This window comes from Aquarana catesbeiana, linkage group LG03, assembly GCF_042186555.1.
Source record: "Aquarana catesbeiana isolate 2022-GZ linkage group LG03, ASM4218655v1, whole genome shotgun sequence".
NCBI classification, from domain to species: Eukaryota; Metazoa; Chordata; class Amphibia; order Anura; family Ranidae; genus Aquarana; species Aquarana catesbeiana.
The window spans coordinates 665,190,966-665,207,060 of NC_133326.1; positions in this window are offsets into that span (position 1 = coordinate 665,190,966).

The window sequence follows — 16,095 nt, forward strand, 5'->3', positions numbered from 1 at the left end:
TCTCCCCCAATTCCCCCTCCCAGCACATATCTTCTTTCCCCCCAATCCCCCCACCCATCACAAAGTCCCACCCCCCCAAAGTCCCCCTCCCATCAAGCACAAATCCTCCCCCTGCTAGCACAAACCTTTGGTAAAGTGGTAGTAAACCGTGGCAGTTTAAAAAAAAACACCTGTAAGGCAACTGCATAATGTGCTAGTATGCATTGCATACTAGCACATTATGAAATACCTTAGAACAAAGCCCTCCAGCACTGTGCTGTCACCGCTGACAGGGCCAGGGCCATCCTTAATATTGATTGGACCCTGGCAAAACTTTTCTTGGGGCCCCCCCAATGCAGCTTTGCTCTCCACCTGCTCTGAGACATACAATAAATAGCAGCTAGACTCAAAATCAGTTTAAAGAATCAGATCAGGCAGCTATTGCGATTGGATGCCAGAGGTTACAGTGTATCATTACCGCTCACTGACTGGTTGCTAGAGGTTACAGCACACATTACGGCTCACTGATTAGTTGCTAGAGGTTACAGCACATGATTTCTGCTTGTTAATTGGCTGCTAGAGATTACTGTGGATATGACCTCAGGGGGGCATGATATACATATCAATGCCGCCGGACGCCACTATTTACATATGAATGCCGGTAATTTACATGTAAACACAGGGTCTGCAGATGAGTCATCTGTACACAACAAAAGGGCAGAGCTGGGCTGCCTTAGTAGCACCACTTCACACTGAGATATTGGGACGCAGCACGGGACTAAAACCTCAAGGGACAAGGGAATTTAATCTGGGATAGTTGGCAAGTATGAGGCAGCTGCTCTGGGCCCCACAACACTGACAGGGCCCAGGGCAGCTGTCCCTTTTGCCCTGCCTTAAAAACGGCCCTGGACAGGGCTTCCATCTTCCTCGGTCTTTCTTCCGATTTTGTTGGCTCCAGCTGATGTCACTCCAACATGTGTCTGCAGAAGCCCTCAGCTCCAGGACTAAGCTCCGAAGGTCCGGCACAGTATGCTGGACCTTCAGAACACATGCAGCGGTGACGTCACTGGCTGCATCCAAGGTGAATATCTCCTAAATGGTGCACATTTAGGAAATATTTTTTTTTTTTGTAACAATCACAAAGCAGACTTTACTATCGCTTTAATTCATCCTCCCAAGTCACAATGTCCCAAAGTACAATACCCCCCTCTCTCCATCAACTAATGCAGGGTATATACGCATCAAGTTTTTTTTTTTTTCTATTGCTCAACCCGTGGGTTGAACAGAAAAAGAACTCACAGATCCCTGCACCCACACAAGCAACCTTTGTGTGCAGGGATCTCTCCCATTGTGTCTTTGTAGTCTGACAGTCTGGGCTGTATCAGAATACACAAAGGCTCGTTAGAATGGCTTAAGCTGGCCAAATGCACCATCATACAATGTATACATTCCTGGAATGATGTGGCATAGATAGTATCTCAGCAGTAAGGATGAACTCCGGCGTGTTCGCATGCTGAACGTGCCTAGCCCGCCAGGAAGTCGGCACGGCGCAGCGCTAATCACAGGTAAGGAGACATTTTCTGATCTCTGCAGCCGCACATCGGGAAATGTCTCACTGATTGTGATTAGCGCTGCGCCATGCCGACTTCCTGGCGGGCTCGGCACGTTCAGCATGCGCACACGCCGGAGCTCATCCTTACTCAGCAGCTTCTTCTCCTGACTTGTCTGTAATTCTAGTAACTGACTGAGCTCTACCTCAACTTAAGCTGGCCATAGATGGTTCAAATCTTGTCCAGTTTAGCAGGGATCAGCTGAGATTCATACCATGTATGGGCAGGCTGATTGTACTCAAGTTGATCAATTGATTAACCACTTGACCACTGGGCACTTAAACCCCCTTCCTAACCAGACCAATTTTCAGCTTTTGGTGTTCTCACATTTTGAATGACAATTACTCAGTCATGCAACACTGTACCTATATGAAATTTTTGTCCTTTTTTTCACACAAATAGAGCTTTCTTTTGGTGGTATTTAATCACCATTGGGTTTTTTATTTTTTGCGCTATAAAAGAAAAAAGATCGAAAATTATGTAAAAAAATGCATTTTTCTTTGTTTCTGTTATAAAATTTTGCAACTTAGTAATTTTTCTTCATATATTTTGGCCAAAATTTATACCGCTACATATCTTTGGTAAAAATAACCCAAATCGATGTATATTATTTGCTTTTTGTGAAAGTTATAGAGTCCACAAGCTATGGTGCCAATCTCTGAAAATTGATCACACCTGAAGTACTGACGGCCCATCTCATTTCTTGAGACCCTAACAAGCCAGGAAAGTACAAATACCCCCCAAATGACCCTTTTTGGAAAGTAGACATTCCAAGGTGTTTAGTAAGATGCATGGTGAGTTTTTTGAAGTTGTAATTTTTTCCCACAATTCTTTGCAAAATCAAGATTTTTTTTTTTACAAAATTGTTATATTAGCAGGTTATTTCTCACACACAGCATATGCATAGCACAAAGTACACCCCAAAACACATTCTACTACTCCTCCTGAGTACGACGATACCACATGTGTGAGACTTTTACACAGTGTGGCCACATACAGAGGCCCAACATGCAGGGAGCACTGTCAGGCGTTCTTGGAGCAAAAATTACACATATGATTTCTTAACTACCTCTTATGCCCCGTACACACGAGTGGACTTTTCGACCGGACTGGTCCGACGGACCAAATCCGGCGGACAATCTGACCGTGTGTGGGCTTCATTGGACCTTCAGTGCACTTTTTCTTTTGAAAGTCTGATGGACTTTAGATTTGGAACATGCTTCAAATCTTTACGTCGTAACTCCATCTGACCCAGTTCCTATCGAGATATCCGCTCGTCTGTATGCTAGTCCGTTAGACAAAAACCGACACTAGGGCAGCTATTGGCTACTGGCTATCAACGTCCTTATTTTAGTCTGGTCGTACGTCATCACGTACGAATCCGTCGGACTTTGGTGTTATCGTGTGTAGGCAAGTCCATTCGTTCAAAAGTCAGTCGGAAGTCCGTCGAAAGTCCGTCGGACCAGTCCGGTCAAAAAGTCTGCCCGTGTGTACGCGGCATTACACTTTTGAAGGCCCTGGAGAACCAAGACAATGGAAACGCTCCAAAAATGACCGCATTTTGGAAAGAAAACAACCCAATGTATAATCTATGAGGCATATCGAGTCTTTTGAACATGTCATTTTTTTCTACAAGTTTTTGGAAAATGTGTAAAGAAAATGAAAACACATTTTTTTTTAAACAACGTTGTCCATTTACACAATATTTCTAACACATAGCATGTACATACCAAAAATTACACCACAAAATAGATTCCCCTACTCCTCCTGAGTATGGCGATACCACATGTGTGAGACTTTTCCACAGCCTGGCCACATACAGAGGAACAACATGCAGAGAGCACCATCAGGTGTTCTAGGGACATACGTTTCAAATCTAATTTGACTACCTATTACACTTTTGTGAGGCACTGTAGTGGCATGGATGTGGCATGGATGATAACTGATGTGGCATGGATGAGCATGAATGGGGATGGATGAGCCGTGAATGGGGATGGCTGAGAATGAATGAGCATGGCCGGGTACAGCTGAGTACGGATGGGTACGGCTGAGTATGGCTGGGTATAGATGGGATGGCTGGGTACGGCTGAGTACGGATAGGTACATCTGAGTATGGCTGGGTATAGATGGTATGGCTGAGTACGACTGAGTACGGCTGGGTATGGCTGAGTACAGCTGGGTATGGCTGGGTACGGCTGAGTACGACTGAGTACAGCTGGGTATGGCTGAGTACGGCTGGGTACGGCTGAGTATGGCTGGGTATGGCTGGGTACGGCTGAGTATGGCTGGGTACGGCTGAGTATGGCTGGGTATGGCTAATTATGGATGGGGGTGGATGGGATGGCTGAACATGGATGGATGAGTATTGCTGAGGATGGATGGATGGCTGAGCATGGATAGATGGATGAGTATGCTGAGTATGGATGAGGATGGATGGAGGAGTATGCTGAGTATGGATGGGTGAGCATGAATGGATGGATGAGTATGCTGAGTAAGGATGGGTGAGCATGGATGGATGGATGAGTATGCTGAGTAAGGATGGATGAGTATGCTGAGTATGGATGGCTGAGCATGGATGGATGGTCGAGTATGCTGAGTATGGATTAGTATGCCGAGTATGGATGGATGGATGAATGGATGGGTATGCAGAGTATGGATGAGTATGCCGAGTATGGATGGGTATGCCGAGTATGGATGGATGGAAGGGTATGCAGAGTATGGATGGGTATGCAGAGTATGGATGGGTATGCAGAGTATGGATGGATATGCAGAGTATGGATGGGTATGCAGAGTATGGATGGATGGATGGGTATGCAGAGTATGGATGGGTATGCAGAGTATGGATGTGTATGCAGAGTATGGATGGATATGCAGAGTATGGATGGGTATGCAGTGTATGGATGGATGGATGGGTATGCAGAGTATGGATGGATGAGTATGCAGAGTATGGATGGATATGCAGAGTATGGATGGGTATGCAGTGTATGGATGGATGGATGGGTATGCAGAGTATGGATGAGTATGCAGAGTATGGATGGGTATGCAGAGTATGGATGGGTATGCAGAGTATGGATGGATGAATGGGTATGCAGAGTATGGATGGGTATGCAGAGTATGGATGGATGGGTATGCAGAGTATGGATGGGTATGCAGAGTATGGATGGATGGGTATGCAGAATATGGATGGATGGGTATGCAGAGTATGGATGGGTATGCATGGCTGAGTATGCAGAGTATGGATGGGTATGCATGGCTGGGAATGGATGGATGAATGGATGGATGGATTTGTCACTCAGCAGCACTGTGGGCACTACACATGCAGCCCACAGCACTGCTGCCACAGATCTCTCCCCTCCCCGCTCACACTGGACGGAGAGGGGAATGAGGAACCAGATATCACGCCGGTTTGTTTACATGTGATCGCTCTGTCAATTGACGGAGCGATCACGTGGTAAACGGTCGCGATCAGGACCCGGTGCGTCATGGATGTGCTCGGGTGCGCACCCCAGGGGGCATGCGAGAGCAGGATTCTGGGAGGACGTCACTGTACGCCCTCCCAGAGTTATGCAACCGCCCTGTAGCCTTCATTCGGCTATGGGCCGGTTGCTAAGTGGTTAACTTGGGTACAACCAGCCTGTTGGATTTTTTATACGTTTATTGTCAGCCGCAGCAATAATCACTGTGTTCTCCCAGCTGGGACAGCTTCCTCTGCCCCACCGCCAGGAGAACACAATAGCTCCGCGGGAGGGATTCCCCCATCAACACTATCTGGTTTGCAGAAACCATGGGTAGCAGAAAAGAAAGTTGATCCATCTAAGGCTTTAGATAGAAACCACTTGTTAGACAGGCTTCTATTGAACAGACAGTGGTACAAACATAATAAAAGTCAGCCAGCTGAAATTCATGCTGTCTGTCATTCAACCCAGAAGAGGATCATCAGCCAGCGGAGGTGGAGGGAAAGGAGGGCGGTGGTGGAGCCAGAGGAGGTTGACTAGTTCTTTCAAACCTAGGGAGAAGAGAAAGCTTGGAGTTGGGTTATTTCTCTTCTAGTCTTATAAAGTTTAAAATGGGTTTTTCAGAGCCGCGGACTGAGATGGCTGCCTGATCTCTCAGCTCCGCTCAGCCGACGGACAGAAGGCAACACTCCGCACGACATATAGGCTCATCCCCCCTCTCTGTTCCACAGAAGAGGAACGGAACCACTAGGCACCCGATCGGTATGTCCAGGATCGGACAAACCGGTCCCCGCCAGCCCTGCCGCCTCATGGACTATTTCAAAAGAACTGACATGATGACGGCCCAAGATGGCGCCGGCGCAATGCTGCACAGCTCACTGACAGAGACTGGGAGCTCTCTTGAACACAGCACCGCCGAGATGGACAGCTCATCCCCAGCAGATGAATCCCCTCATCCCTCACCCGCTGACAGAGGTAAGAGAGCTGCACAATCCCCAGCCCTCTCACCCACCAAAGCTCCTCTGCTTAAGAAGCAGCATTGGGACTCCCCAGCCTCTGCAGGCCCTGAACTGCCTCACCCTGACTCATTAGCTGCTCTCCCTGCATCTGACCAGCCATCCTCTGAGCATACACTCAAGCTCATGCTGCTTTCATTACAACATGACATCCGTAACGAATTCAGATCATCTCTACACTTCACTCCAGAATTGATCAAGTAGAAGATCGCATGGATAATATTGAAAAACAGCTCACTGAGCATACTGTGGCCTATAACGAAATGGCGGATGTCCATGACCATCACGCTGAGGAAATTCAATATCTGCAAGCCAAAGTCACAGATTTAGAAGATCGTTCGAGGAGAAACAACATTAAATTCAAAGGGGTACCAGAGTCTGTTAAACCCCTGGAACTGATCCCCTACATACAACAACTATTCCTCGCACTTATACCTCAATTACGCCAAAGTGACATGATCATTGACCGCGCACACCGACTTGTCAAACCCAACCACCTCCCTGCATCTGTGCCTCGGGATGTCCTTGCACGCATCCATTTTTTCCAAGTGAAAGAAAAGATCATGGCGGCTGCCAGATCCACCTCTCCACTTCCTGATCCCTACTCCTCTGTGTCCCTGTACGCTGACATCTCAGCAGCCACTGCTCAAAAAAGAAGAGAGTTTTTGCATACCACCGCAACCCTCAGGAAAAACAACATCCCATACAAATGAGGCTTCCCTACCAAGCTGTTACTCACACACCAGAACCAGAGTACCACCATTTTCACTCCCAAAGATGGCATCAAACGCATACTCAACTGGGGTCTCATCACCTCCCCACCACCTGAACCAACACCTCAGCGACCCCAACCATCATCCTCCACTTCAGGTTCCAGACGCCATACTCCTGCCTCCAACCGCAAGGGAAGACTACCTACTTGATCCCAGCAAGTGCCCTCTGGACAATTCTTGTGTCATTGATCCTGCAAAATCTTACCTTATTTCTGTCCTTGATGAGCGTACCCATATGTACACTCTGAACTCTTTTCCCCCCAGAGAAAGTAAAGTGCCGAGCACTTGAAAGACACTTTATTGCGTCTTTTTATTTTTTCCTTTTTGTTCTTTTTTTTTTTTTTTTTCTTTCGTAATTTACCTTTGTTTCTTACAGGTTTCATCTGCTGCATTATATGTATACTTGATAACCTTTACAGTGTAAACTCAGCCTATTGTACCTCTCTATTACAGGCTCGCCCCCTCCTAACTTCCCCCTTACATACCTACCAACCAGGTGCAACCCACCCCTTCCCCTAACCCCGCTGGCTATCCACCTCCCAATATGTCAATCACCTTCACATCCATTAACGCAAAGGGCCTAAACCTCCCCCTACAAAAGAAGTTTATTATGGAAAGAAGCTTTAGCACATACCTCCGACATACTATGTGTACAGGAAACCAATTTTACATCCATCAAGCCTCCCTCCTGTTCCCACAAACAATACCCTCATTGCTATTTTGCCAACGCAACCAAGAAAAAAGCAGGTGTCGTGCTTGCCGTACGCTTCACGGTCTCATTCCAACCAATCCACACAGACATAGACCCAGATGGCAGATACATATTCTTGAATGCCGTTATCAATAATCACACCATCACCATTGTTAACATCTACTCCCCCAATACTGATCAACACCGCTTTTACAAAACACTTTTGAAAAAGCTGGAACCCTTCAAACAAGGGCCCCTGATCATCTGCGGAGACTTCAACCAAATTGTTGATGTTTCATTAGACACCTCTAACCCGTCTCGCAAATGCTCCACATCTCTCGCCTCCCTGCTCCATTCGGAAGACCTTTATGATCCCTGGAGGTGCCATCATGGCACCGAAAGAAATTACACCTTTTTCTCCCACACGCAACAAACATATTCTCGGATAGATCTCTTTTTGACTGACAAGCATACTCTGCAATTGGTCCAGGATACTAAAATTGGACTCATCACGTGGTCCGACCACGCGCCCAATTCAATGAGGCTGTTCCCAACACTCCCAAACAAAAATAATACCATCTGGAGACTGAACACCTCGGTTATTGCACGCTAGCCCTACCAAAAACAGATTCTATCTGAGTTACAACACTTTTTCACCACTAATGAAGGATCGGTGGATAATCCCACTGTACTATGGAATGCCCACAAGGCCTACATTAGAGGCCTCCTAATCAAGATAGGCGCCCACGAGAAGAAACAACATACTTCAGTCACAAACAAACTCTTAGATCGCATACGCACTCTCAAACGAGCTAATAAACCCCAACCATCCCCTCTGCTCACCTCTGAATTGCAAACAGCTAGACAGGCCCTCAGTGATCATCTCCACGCTAACTTCGACTACCACCTCAAACGCCTTCGCCTACAAACCTACTCACACCACAACAAACCTGGGGCTTATCTAGCTAAACAACTCAAACGCAAAATAACTCAATCTAAAATCCCGTTCCTTACCGACCGCTATGGTACGAAACATATCAACCCTATAGACATTGCAGACCAATTTAGCTCATATTATTCCAACCTATATAATCTCTCTAGCACTGGCCAGGCCTCACCTCCCTCATCCTCTGCTATCGATGCTTTCCTCGCCAACCTTCACCTCCCCACACTCTCACAAGAGCAAATCATCCAACTTTCCTCCCCGTTCTCTCCATTGGAAGTTGCTGCGGCTATTAACGCCCTACCATTGCATAAAGCCCCGGACCCTGATGGGTTTAATAATGAATATTACAAAACATTCTCTGATCTCCTTACCCCATGCCTATGCCACTCTCTCAATTCTATCGCACACACAGGCTCCATTCCTCCAGAATCCCTCCAAGCTACCATTATTACCATCCCAAAACCGGGTAAACCGACTGACCAGCCTGCCAGCTACAGACCCATTTCTCTGCTAAACACTGACACCAAATTATTTGCCAAACTCCTAGCCACGCGACTGTCTGATATTATACCGCAACTAATTCATATCGATCAGGTGGGTTTTGTGGCTGGCAGGCAAACCTCAGACAGCACTCGCAGATTCATCGACCTGATACAATGGGTGGAACACCATCAAATGCCTTCTCTGCTCATCTGCCTTGACGCAGAGAAGGCGTTTGACAGAGTGGATTGGTCCTATCTAACAGCTGCCCTCCGCAAATTTGGCTTTACTGGGACAATCCTACAGGCAATACTTGCCCTCTACTCCTTCCCTAGCGCCAGAGTAATGACTTCCGGGCTACTTTCAGACCCCTTCCATATCTCCAATGGCATACGGCAGGGGTGCCCACTTTCGCCCCTGATATTCGCCCTTGTCATGGAACCCCTTGCCCAATCAATCAGAGACAACCCGCTTGTCTCAGGAATATCGGTAGCACAAGAAACACACAAAATTGGCCTATACGCGGATGATGTCATCATCTCCCTAACTGACCCAATCACCTCCCTGCCCGCACTACACGACACCCTAGACACATTCAGCAAAGTTTTTCTCTATAAAATAAACTTTTCCAAATCCAGCATGTTGGGCATAGGCCTGGACCGACATGTCAAACAAACTATTACTAACCGCACCTCCTTCTCGTGGGCAGCTAACTCCATCCTTATATACCTGGGCATACAACTCACCACACCCTCATCAAACCTACGTTCTCTCAACCTTAACAGTCTTACCACCAAACTACAAAAAAACGTACAAGACCTCAAACACACAACTGCCTCCTGGGCAGGAAGAATCGCCCTTGCTAAAATGTTCCTTTAACCCCACGTCCTATATGTATTTCGAACCCTCCCCATACCCTTCCTCAAACAACAAGTAGTACAATTACAAACCACACTTAACACATTCATACGGGGCGGCAAACGCTCTTGACTCAAGAGCAACACTCTCTGTAAACCGGTTGCTGCTGGTGGGATGGGAGCGCCGGACTTAGCGGCCTACTACAAAGCGACTATACTTGACCAGGCCAAAACCTGGTGGAACTCTGCTCACTGAACCACATGGTCACAAATAGAGAAAGCGGCGCTCACCTCCCACCCCAAACATATCCTGTGTGCCCTCCTACTGCAACATCACGAGCCCCACTCATTCCTAGACACAGTTAATGCCACAATCTGGGTATGGAAATCCACCATACAAGCCTCTTCAGGTATCCCATTAAGCCTGCTCCAACATATACCACTAGAAACTCTACACATTCTTACTCCTGACTAGGGATGAGCCGAACACCCTCCTGTTCGGTTCGCACCAGAACATGCGAACAGGAAAAAAGTTTGTTCGAACACGCGAACACCGTTAAAGTCTATTGGATACGAACATGAATAATCAAAAGTGCTAATTTTAAAGGCTAATATGCAAGTTATTGTCATAAAAAGTGTTTGGGGACCTGGGTCCTGCCCCAGGGGACATGGATCAATGCAAAAAAAAGTTTTAAAAACGGCCATTTTTTATTTTTTCAGGAGCAGTGATTTTAATAATGCTTAAAGTCAAACAATAAAAGTGTAATATCCCTTTAAATTTCGTACCTGGGGGGTGTCTATAGTATGCCTGTAAAGGGGTGAATGTTTCCTGTGTTTAGAACAGTCTGACAGCAAAATGACATTTTGAAGGAAAAAACCCATTTAAAACTACCCGCGGCTATTGCATTGCCGACAATACACATAGAAGTTCATTGATAAAAACGGCATGGGAATTCCCCAAAGGGGAACCCCGAACCAAAATTAAAAAAAAAAAATGACGTGGGAGTCCCCCTAAATTCCATACCAGGCCCTTCAGGTCTGGTATGGATATTAAGGGGAACCCCGGCCAAAATTAAAAAAAAAAATGATGTGGGGTTCCCCCTAAATTCCATACCAGACCCTTCAGGTCTGGTATGGATTTTAAGGGGAACCCGCGCCAAAAAAAAAAAAAAAAAAAACGGCGTGGGGTCCCCCCAAAAATCCATACCAGACCCTTATCCGAGCACGCAACCTGGCAGGCCGCAGGAAAAGAGGGGGGGACGAGAGTGCGCCCCCCCCTCCTGAACCGTACCAGGCCACATGCCCTCAACATTGGGAGGGTGCTTTGGGGTAGCCCCCCAAAACACCTTGTCTCCAAGTTGATGAGGACAAGGGCCTCATCCCCACAACCCTGGCCGGTGGTTGTGGGGGTCTGCGGGCGGGGGGGCTTATCGGAATCTGGAAGCCCCCTTTAACAAGGGGACCCCAGATCCCGGCCCCCCCCTGTGTGAAATGGTAAGGGGGTACTTACCCCTACCATTTCACTAAAAAACTGTCAAAAATGTTAAAAATGACAAGAGACAGTTTTTGACAATTCCTTTATTTAAATGCTTCTTCTTTCTTCTATCTTCCTTCATCTTCTGGTTCTTCTGGCTCTTCTGGTTCTTCCTCCGGTGTTCTCATCCAGCATCTCCTCCGCGGCGTCTTCTATCTTCTTCTCCTCGGGCCGCTCCGCACCCATGGCATGGGGGGAGGCTCCCGCTCTTCTCTTCTTCTTTTCTTCTCTTCTTCATTTTCTTCTCCGGGCAGCTCCGCACCCATGCTGGCATGGAGGGAGGCTCCCGCTGTGTGACGGCGCTCCTCGTCTGACAGTTCTTAAATAACGGGGGGCGGGGCCACCCGGTGACCCCGCCCCCCTCTGACGCAGGGTGACTTGACGGGACTTCCCTGTGACGTCACGGGGATGCCACAGGGAAGTCCCGTCATGTCCCGTGCGTCAGAGGGGGCGGGGTCACCGGGTGGCCCCGCCCCCCGTTATTTAAGAACTGTCAGACGAGGAGCGCCGTCACACAGCGGGAGCCTCCCTCCATGCCCGGAGAAGAAAATGAAGAAGAGAAGAAGAGAAGAAGAGAAGAAGAGAAGAAAAGAAGAAGAGAAGAGCGGGAGCCTCATCCCATGCCATGGGTGCGGAGCGGCCCGAGGAGAAGAAGATAGAAGACGCCACGGAGGAGATGCTGGACGAGAACGCCGGAGGAAGAACCAGAAGATGAAGGAAGATTGAAGAAAGAAGAAGCATTTAAATAAAGGAATTGTCATTTTTAACATTTTTGACAGTTTTTTAGTGAAATGGTAGGGGTAAGTACCCCCTTACCATTTTACACAGGGGGGGGCTTCCAGATTCCGATAAGCCCCCCGCCCGCAGACCCCCACAACCACCGGCCAGGGTTGTGGGGATGAGGCCCTACGCCGTTTTGTTTTTTTTTGGCGCTGGGTTCCCCTTAAAATCCATACCAGACCTGAAGGGTCTGGTATGGAATTTAGGGGGAACCCCACGTCATTTTTTTAAAAAATTTTGGCCGGGGTTCCCCTTAATATCCATACCAGACCTGAAGGGCCTGGTATGGAATTTAGGGGGACTCCCACGTCATTTTTTTTTTTAATTTTGGTTCGGGGTTCCCCTTTTGGGAATTCCCATGCCGTTTTTATCAATGAACTTCTATGTGTATTGTCGGCAATGCAATAGCCGCGGGTAGTTTTAAATGGGTTTTTTCCTTCAAAATGTAATTTTACTGTCAGACTGTTCTAAACACAGGAAACATGCGCCCCTTTACAGGCATACTATAGACACCCCCCAGATACGAAATTTAAAGGGATATTACACTTTTATAGTTTGACTTTAAGCATTATTAAAATCACTGCTCCTGAAAAAACGGCCGTTTTTAAAACTTTTTTTTGCATTGATCCATGTCCCCTGGGGCAGGACCCAGGTCCCCAAACACTTTTTATGACAATAACTTGCATATTAGCCTTTAAAATTAGCACTTTTGATTTCTCCCATAGACTTTTAAAGGGTGTTCCGCGGCATTCGAATTTGCCGCGAACACCCCAAATTGTTCGCTGTTCGGCGAACTTGCGAACAGCCAATGTTCGAGTCGAACATGAGTTCGACTCGAAACTCGAAGCTCATCCCTACTCCTGACATTAATCTCTCTGAATGGACAGTCAAGGGCATCCCCAATGTTGGAATCCTTCACGAAGGTTCCAATCTCAAATCGTTCCACATTATTCAAAACTCCTTTCACATAGATCATAAAGACTTCTTCAAATACCTTAGAACTCGATTGATTCTCTAAAATACAATGGTCAAGAAACCTACTTACCTGGCACATACTGACATTTTTCAATCTTACCTCGTCCCGCCAACGAGGAATCTCATTTTGCTAAAAACTCCTCACCGACACCTGCCCAGCACTCAAATCCCCCACAATGCTAAAATGGGAACAATTGTTACAACGCACCTACACCCCCCAACAGTGGCACCGCTCCCTTTAAGCACCCCTGGAATTCTCCAAATGTCTACTCCATTGGGAAACAGTCCAAAAAATATACCATAATTGGTACCTCACTCCTACCAAACTAGCCCACATATATCCAACTACTAGCAATCTGTGTTGGAGGCATTGTGGATCCCCAGGTACCCCACTTCACATATAGTGGGACTGCCCGCTCCTGATCCCACTATGGTCTATGCTCTCCAAACTCCTCCTCTCCATCTTATCGGTTCCTGTATCCTTGACTCCACAAATGGTACTATTAGGCCTTGAACTGGAATCTTGGCCCCGACCCTCAAGGAATATTATCTCCCACGTCCTTATTGCTACACGTCTAGCCATTGCCAAAAATTGGAAATCCCCTCTAACCCCCTTCAGCGGGGAAATAATCACACTCCTAAATAACCACTGCCTGATGGAATTCATGCACGCCAAGGCCCATCTCCAACTTCCTAGCTTCCAAACAGACTGGGACCTTTGGCTTAAACACCCTAAATGCAAACCCCGTATGAAGGACCTCCCCCAGAAGTGACACCCCTATATCATCAACTCCCGAATGATGTCATTCTGTTTAATTGTTCTGTTCCTCTTAGTTACTACGAGGTTTCCCATTATTGTTTACTGCTATACCTCATGGATATACTTTATGTGCTGCGCTATACCAATAGCAAAAGTTCATTGCTACCTGTTGTTTGTTTTTTAGTTAATACCCTTATACGTATGCAATTATTGGATAGGACTCCAAAGACCCCACACTGGGTCAAGGACAGGCCGATTACTAACGCTCTACCAAGAACTTGCTCACAGTGAGTACCCAGGTTCTACCTCCCATTAAGGTCAGTTACTACTATTTCATAAGAAGCCTGCTTATTTCTCGCAATGTTTAACCCTCGAGTTCCTATCTTTTGTTATCATTTTGTGTATTTACCATAATGTACTGACTGTAATCTACCATGTACTTGTACATTGTGAAAATCAATAAACAACTATGGTTAAAAACAAATGGGTTTTTCATGTTTGTGTTTTTTGACAACATTGTACGTGCCGGAACTCCCTGTTTATAAAAAGTGAAAAGGAAATCCTATTGTCTGTAAAGTATAAGCACCAACAGGAAATACACATAAAGCCAATGCTTACATCGCTACCAACAAGGAACTCTCCTTTGTTAATCCTGTCTGCTTCTTAAATTAACCATTCAAAAGTCAAAATTTGCATACCACTAGAATTACATGGGTCAGTGAATGGTACTGTTCAGGAAATGGGATACAAGCTTTATGCAGGGTGGTACAGAACCCCCATAATTCTACACACATTTTCTTCTTAAACCTCCCCTATGTGTTGAAGGTTCGGATCTGAGCCTGGCTCCTTGCTACATATTTGGTGGTCTTACCCGAAACTGCAGGAATTCTGGAGTGCAGTGCATGATGATATAACCAAAATCACTACTTTCACACTCAATTTTACTCCTGCCCAATATTTGCTACACCATACTTTCATCCCAAAATCCAAAGACCATAAATCATTGGCTCTTTCTTCACTTAGCAAATGTTGCAAGATGATGTATCCCCTCCAAATGGGGCACCACTACCTCCCTGACATTAGCAGATTGGCACTGTCAGGGTCAGCCATACAGCTGAGGGGGGCGTGGCCAGCAACTGGGATGTGAGGACGTGTTCAGCCTGAGCTCCGTCCGCACCGCACACATCCTGAACAGATCCTGCTATCCAGGCCGACATCAGAGGGTCCCACCTGTCCCCACAGCACCCAGGGAGCATAGTGCCCATCGGGGGATGGTCAAATACGGACCACCGATGGAGGAGGCCCCGGGATTTGAGCCGCCGTTACCGCCATGCAGGCCGCAGCAAGATGGCGCCGATCAGCACGAGGGGATCACACAGAGACAAGCAGCCTACACATCCACACCATGGAAGCAGCTCAAGGGGAAGGGTGAGTCACAGAGATCCCCCCCTACTCTAAGCCCAGAAGACCCTCTCTTATTTTCCCCTGCTGAGGGACATGATCCTACCTCCTCCAGAACAGACAGGGATGATGCAGGCCCTACAGATCCATCCCTAGCCCAGATTATGGCAGCCATCCAGCACAGCCATGCATCTCTCACCTCACAAATGGACACTATCAAGACAGAATTATCCTTTCTGAAACATGATGTCCACACTATCCGCCATAGAGTGACTAATGCTCAGCAACGTATTAGTGAAATGGAGGATGAGACACGTCCCTTACAGGGCTCTATGAGGGAACTGCGACAGGCCCAAGAGTACACTACAGATAAGATCACTGATATGGAAGACCGTTTAAGGAGAAACAACCTACGCTTTTTGGGGTTCCCAGAGGGTGCTGAGGGCAAAACGCCAGAAACATTTATGGAAAAATGGCTGATGAATGAGTTTGGTGCCACCACCTTTTCACCAATGTTCGCCATAGAAAGGGCACACAGAATCCCCATGCGCCCTTTACCCCCTGGGTCCCCACCACGTGCCATGATTATAAAGCTGCTCCACTTCCTAGACAGAGAAGCTATTCTCAGAGTGGCTCGAGAGAGGGGCAAAGTCTCCTTTAATGGCAATGGCATCACCATATTCCCAGATTTCTCCGTAGCAACGCAGAAGCAAAGAGCCACTTTCCTGGCAATCAAACGCAGGTTATGGGAGAGCCATCTTCCATTTGGCATGTTGTATCCTGCACGTTTGCGAATCATTTACCAGGGCAAGGCCTACTTTTTTACGGATCCCAAGGA